The 6,819-nt window shown below is 38.3% G+C and overlaps 1 long non-coding RNA gene across 3 annotated transcripts; it reads right to left on the minus strand.

Annotated features, from left to right (window-relative positions):
• Nucleotides 1-951: 951 nt before the first annotated feature.
• On the minus strand, nucleotides 952-4,507 carry LOC119275886. Of its 3 annotated transcripts, none has more exons than XR_005135923.1 (3): nucleotides 3,990-4,507; nucleotides 2,023-2,192; nucleotides 952-1,152 (listed from the first exon to the last, which is right to left on the minus strand). It is a non-coding gene; the product is annotated as an uncharacterized LOC119275886 (long non-coding RNA). The 3 variants fall into 3 exon arrangements; XR_005135922.1 differs by having other exon boundaries at nucleotides 2,007-2,192; XR_005135921.1 differs by having other exon boundaries at nucleotides 952-2,192.
• Between the last annotated feature and the right edge of the window lie 2,312 nt (nucleotides 4,508-6,819).

Below are 6,819 nucleotides of genomic sequence, written 5' to 3' on the forward strand. Positions count from 1 at the left end.
CAGCTCGCCCACATCCCGTGGATATGGACATCTTAAAAAAGATCACGTCCGCTCTATTCCCGTCCATATAGGCAGATCTAAAAAATACATGCCCGCTCACGTACGTACATAGGGAGATCTATAAGAAAGATTTACAGCCCAACTAAAAAAAGACAGGAAGTTGTCTTCCAGAAATATCTCCTTCAAGATTCCCTTGGCTCTCCAGCTCCACCAACGCACCAAAACTCGAGAGAATCCTAGCGCCGTTCTCCACTGCCGCTCCACGATGTCTTGGATTTTAAAGTTCCGTCCATATAGCGACGGCATGGATGCAGACATACACGATGAACTGCCCAACCTCCATCAGGAACTGAATGTGGATCTCTCCCATCACGAGCATGGATGGCTACTCGACGTACATGTCGGACGGATCAGAAAAAAAAGAACTGGGGTGCCCTATCACGTCCACCATCATCGTTGGAATTGATGTCGCCTAGCCCTTCCGAGGTGACTATTTGACTGGCACATCAAAGTCCTCATTTTTCCAAGAATTTGTTATGTTATTTAATTAATACTATCTCTGTCTCATAATATACCTAGAAGTTGATATGCAATGCCAAGATATAGCATCCGTCCTTTGCATGTACCCCTTTGTTTCTTTTTTAAACTGCTCTATTCTCTAATTGATATCACATATGTGCATTGCCAAAATATGCCCAACTAATAAGTTTAGGCTCAATTTTCACTTGAGCGTAAAAAATTACATCGACAATGAAGAAACATGTTTCTTTTCTATCACAATGGTACATGAAAGCAGAATATACATATTCATCAGACAAAAAATTCTCAGTACATGCAATTTAGTGCCCAAAAAGTTTAATTTGACTAATGTATGTATTTATTAGTCGGACTAACAAATAGTCCATATAGTTTTATGCCCGAGAAGTCTATTTCAACTGATGTGAGTAGTTATTAGTCATACTTTCAAATAGTTATTTTATGGTCAATATTCATGCTCACATATCCCGTACATTATATATTAGGTATTCACCAACTCCAAGCTTACAAGAATAACCTTCCAACAAAATTTACAAAAATGTTAAACGGGAATTCATTGCCGCCGCTGACCTGCACAAGCCGATTGCACGTCCTGAGTCTACCCATATGCCGCACCTGCACCGCGATGCCAAAGTCACAGAGTTGTTGTAACTACAACCAATGTTTATTAGAAGTACATGCAAAGCTAACCCAATAAAAAAGACATACCAGAAAATCCAACAAAGAATCAAAACATCCAACAATTAAAGCACGTACCATAAATATTAATAGATCTACACCAATGTATCTCCTTAATTTATAACCATCCAAGACACCAGTAATCTAAATCCACTCAAATCAATCTTGATTACTTAAGATTTTCCTCTGCATCGCTTACTTGGTTTTAGTTTTTTGTGCAACCTACAGTTACCTATATCTTACAAGTTATACGACTGTTGTGTCCATTTATACAGTAATTGAGAACCAAATGAGTTCTAGAACATTGGCGTTCAAACTGTACTTAACTTTTTGTGCCGAGATGAAAATGTTCATGCTTACTACTTTATTGTTGTCTGCTTCCTAGGTCCTAAACCTAATTTTTTGCTATTTGGTATTCCTCTATTATATAAAAAAGCCAGAAAATTTTGCTCCAAATAACCTGAATTTATTTTCTTGCTTGATTTTGCATTAGACTGAGTTAAGCGAAAGGGATAGCATCGTGATGAGGAAGAAAATGGACAATGCTCAAGATAATTACTCCCAAAACTAAGCATTGTTTAGAGCTGCACTTCTTAAAAGAATTGTAGTTACTCTCAGCCACCTAGCGATGCACAGTTCTTTGTGCAGTTGTCAAGTTCTTAACAGTGAGATGTTACACCTAACATTTTATCCCGGTGAATAAGCCATGCCAAAAATGGATACATGGATTACAAGTGTTGTGAAAGTCACGAGAGAAGAATTTTAAGGTTATCAAGAGGCAAGCCACTTACCTTTACTTCCACTTACCAATATTGTGCTTGTAGACCATTGTACGTAATATTGAGGATTGTCCAATCAACTCGAGCCAGAGACGTAACAACCTACAGTATTAACTCCGTCCAGCGACAACAACACCTCCAGCAGGTATCATCTTATGCGCGAAATCAAGCCATTTGCATGATTCACTGTATGCCAGACTGATGAATAGATAAACAATACTTGATCAATAAATCTTTCTAAAATAGAAAAAGTCAATCTGTACATTGCAGATTAATTAACATTACCACAGAACTATCCCCATGCTTAGTACATACATACATGTAGGTTCTTTGCTATATTACTTACTTTAGAAACTAAAGTTTCTATTTCATTTTATATCAGATTGATGAACTGGCCATTGACCATTGATCAATGATACTTTAATTATATTCAACAAAGTGCTCATTTAGATAGACTGGACAAAGATAGCCTAAACAATCACTATATGTGCATGCCGAAATAATAAAAGTATAATATGACTGTTTCCTTGACATACTTACATTTCCCTTGAGCTAATACTTACATTTTCACGGTTTCCTTGGAAAACAAAAAAACTAAACATTAATATAATTTGTTTACCTATTATATTAGTTACATTAATGATTAACATGACAATTTCCTTTTTAGGGCCTCCAATAGTATGGTATGTACACTGTTGAATCCATTGGCTATAAGCATTGGGACAAGAAAAAATAAGCTCAAAGTTTAAGGCTCTGGGACACAATCAACTTATCTACCAATGAACTTATTAGCACTAATATGATTTTAACACATAAATATATAGTTTGCTTTTTTTAATTCCTTTTCATCATTCAAAGTTTGCTAATATTCCCTTTGTATCTTGGGCAATACGACCCGTGCTTCTATTGGGAACAAACTGTTCAACAAGTTAGCCAAAAATAAAGGGGACTCTACCTACATATTTAACACCTTTGAAGTTTTGGGAGTGTGAATTGTTTTGACCATTGAAGAACAATCTAAAAAACAGTTTCCTTTTTTATATAACAGTGAAGAAAGTTGAGGAAAGAGTTTCAGATTTTTTTCGGGCTAAACTTGAAAGTTGTTGATGGAGATACCTTAGAGAGTAGGGTAAATATTGGTAAAAGAGTGTTCAGGTATGTATATTCATGAAACGAAGTGGCTGAAAATGTGAAAATGTACATCTACGGTGAGCATACTCTCCATCATATTAGGTACACACTAAAACTCAAGAGAAGCGATGAGATGGTAACATAACATTTATCATGTTTATTGAGGTAGCACAAAGACGTTTAGGCAGCATCTGTGCATCTACTACTATGATCATTTGGTGGAAATAGTTCATTACTACCAAACATCGACATATATATTATTTAGTGCAAACCAATAGTGGGAGCATCGGGAGATTGCTATATATCATATGTATAATGTGATTAGACCTGTTTTCATATTCAGTTATTTATCTTATTTTTTCTTTGGGAAAAATTAAAACTACAGCTAATCACAAATGTACCAATTATTGAAGTTTGTTGAATATTAAGGCCTAACACTGCCAATGCCGGTCAAAATCCCGGAAAAAAGTGGAAGGGGCATAAAAAAATTAACACTATGCCTTAAGATGGAAGTAGTAAAACATCTTATAAAAGTTTATAGAGGGAGTATTTAGCAGTAAAACAAAACTCTCATCATTTAGTACCTTCATCGCACGTCAATCAAATGTACTAATTTGCATTGGTATGTCTGCTCAGACATATACTTACATTTTTACAATTTCACAAACTTATCAGTATCGACCTCATTGAACACTTAAAGAGCACTTAAACAAAAGAATTGTATGTATTCCAAATTTTGGAAGAAAAATGACCAAACATTTACCACTAATAGGCATCTACTTAATAACAATATATTGGTTGAGTCGAACAAAAAATGTTAAGAAAAGGGGGGACATATGAGTAAAGAACAGGAAAATGGGGGACCTGCAGGTCGGACTTCGAACTTCGGAAAATGTCGACACCTTGGAGGATGACAACGACGTGCCGGGCTACCTGGAGCGAGAATACCAATGATGTTTCTGGCTTGCACACTTGGGGAAGACAACGTCGCCAGCATCCTAATACTCAAGATGGATCCAACCGGGCTGCATGAGACGACATTCTGCCCAAATCAACTGCACGGACGCCAAGAACACCGACACCGTGCAGATCAATGATTCCTTGCTACACTTGATCCTTGGACCCGACTACTCCTCAATCGCCATTCAACAGCGTACGAGACTGAGGAGACATACGAGAAGCCATACTAGCCGCCGCTGATGGACACAATATGGAAGCACCGGTTGCGAATCAAGAGAGCAAGTTGATGGGAGCTATCCAGCGGCAGCAATTTTGGAGTGAGCAGATAGAATAAGGAAAGGAGAAAGGGGATCGGGCGAGAGGGAGTGTGAGTGGGTAAGATGAACTGAGAAGTCGAGAAGACTATAGAATGGGGAAAGTGAACAAACGGACTGGTGGGACCCATTAAAACAATGGCATTTTGTACATGTAGTACCGTGGACACAATCACTATGGGAGCAAACTATGTAACGTGAAAACATAAGCCACCGTTTTTTAGTCGATATAAGCCACCGTATGTACTGCTGACTGCACGTGTCCAACCTAAATCCAACATAATCATAGACTTACCAAGAAAGTTTTCATGGATATGTATATTATATATAAATGAAAACTAAATCATTTACAGTACAAAACCAGTAAAAATAATACATCAATCTTGAATAGCGTTAGCAAATTTACCAATGAATACAGAAACAGTGAGAACTATTAAACATGCATTTACATAAAAACAACTAAGCAAGGTGATACCATCGCAAGAGAAATGATACAAATGAATTTAAACAAGGCGCCCGATCAGAAAAAGAGCACTGATACGCCATGCATAATTAGCAAGTAAATGATGACGGGTTAACAAATATATTACATATCAATGAAACGCCAAAAATATTGCAGACAAAAATATGATCACACAAGATTATATTTGAAAATGTTAACACATTTGGTTCAAAGATTTATTTAGACAAATAAAATATTATATTGTCAACATTAAACTTTGTAAAATCCTAGCCCGCGCATCGAGCAGGCCACTTTGCTAGTTGATAGAAAAGCGCAAAGTTATGATGATATCTAAGCCAATGATCATGTATATAGGCATCACGTCCGTGACAAGTAAACTGACTCCTGCCTGCATCAACTACTATTACTCCACACATTGACCGCTATCTAGCATGCATCTAGAGTATTAAGTTCATAAGAACGGAGTAACGCCTGAAGCAAGATGACATGATGTAGAGGGATATATCCAATCAATATGATAAAAACTCCATATTTTTATCCTTAATGGCAATAATGCAATGTGTGCCTCGCTACCCCTATTGTCACTGGGCGAGGACACCAAAGATTGAGCCCATCACAAAGCACCTCTCCCGTTGCAAGAAAAACCAATCTAGTAGGCCAAACCAAATCCATAGATCGGACAGAAATACAAAGCTATCTTAATGATGCATAAAAGAGTTCACAAAAGACTCAAATAATATTCATATATAATCTGATCATAAATCCACAATTCGTCGGATCTCAACAAAAGAAACCGCAAAAGAAGATTACATCGAATAAATCTCCAAGAACATCGAGGAGAACATTATATTGAAGATCAAAGAGAGAGAAGAAGCCATCTAGCTACTAGCTATGGACCCTTAGGTTCGTGGTGAACTACTCAAGCGTCATCGGAAGGGCAACAAGGTTGGTGTAGAGGCCCTCCGTGATCGAATCCCCCTCCGGCGAAGTGCCGGAAAAGGCCCCAAGGTGGCATCTCATGAGAACAGAAGCTTACGGCGGCGGAAAAGTATTTTTGGTGTGCCCTCTGACGTGTGGGGAATATTTGGGAATTTAAAGTGCTGAAGTTAGGGTTAGGAGATCCATGAGAGGCCCGCAAGCCTAAGCCCCCCGCCTGGGGTGCGCCCCTAGGGCTTGTGGCCTCCTCGTGGTTCTTTTGGCCTCCTCCCAAAGCTTCATAGGTGTCTTGTTGTCCAATAAAAATCGTCAAAAAGTTTCATTCCGTTTGGACTCGGTTTGGTATTGATTTTCTATAGAAGACAAAAACAAGGGAAACAACAACAACTGGCACTTGGCACTAGGTTAGTAGGTCAGTCCTAAAAACAATATAAAATAGCATAATAATGCATATAAAACATCAAAAACAGATAATATATTAGCATGGAACAATAAAAAACTATAGATATGTTGGAGACGTATCACTTGTCGACGGCTGAGGGAGTCCTGGATTCGGGGGTCCTCATGTGTCCGGCCCAGGAGTATGTGGCGGGGTGGATGGGCCATACAAGACCAAGCTGAAGATTATTCTCCATGTCCAGATGGGACTTCTCCATATGTAAACGACAAGATTAGAGTCTGGGTGTTTCCTTCCCTTATGAATCGACCTTGTACAAACTCTAGGCCCCTCCGGTGTGTATATAAACTGGAGGTGTTAGTCCATAGAGGCTATCCTTATTACCGTCATCGGAAGACTCATAGGCTAGCACTACAAAAAATACACTTCCATGATGATACGTTTTTGTCACAGTAGGTCACGTTTTTTGTCATGCATGTACATCCATGATGATTTTATGACAGAATCAAGATAGTTATACCTGTGTTGTCGTAGAAGTGTTCCATGACATTACCAAAATTATCATCACGGAAGTGTCCACTTCCATGACGATAAATCGTGCGTCATAGAAGTGCTTTCGTCAAG

This window comes from Triticum dicoccoides, chromosome 3B, assembly GCF_002162155.2.
Source record: "Triticum dicoccoides isolate Atlit2015 ecotype Zavitan chromosome 3B, WEW_v2.0, whole genome shotgun sequence".
In the NCBI taxonomy this organism is placed as follows: domain Eukaryota; kingdom Viridiplantae; phylum Streptophyta; class Magnoliopsida; order Poales; family Poaceae; genus Triticum; species Triticum dicoccoides.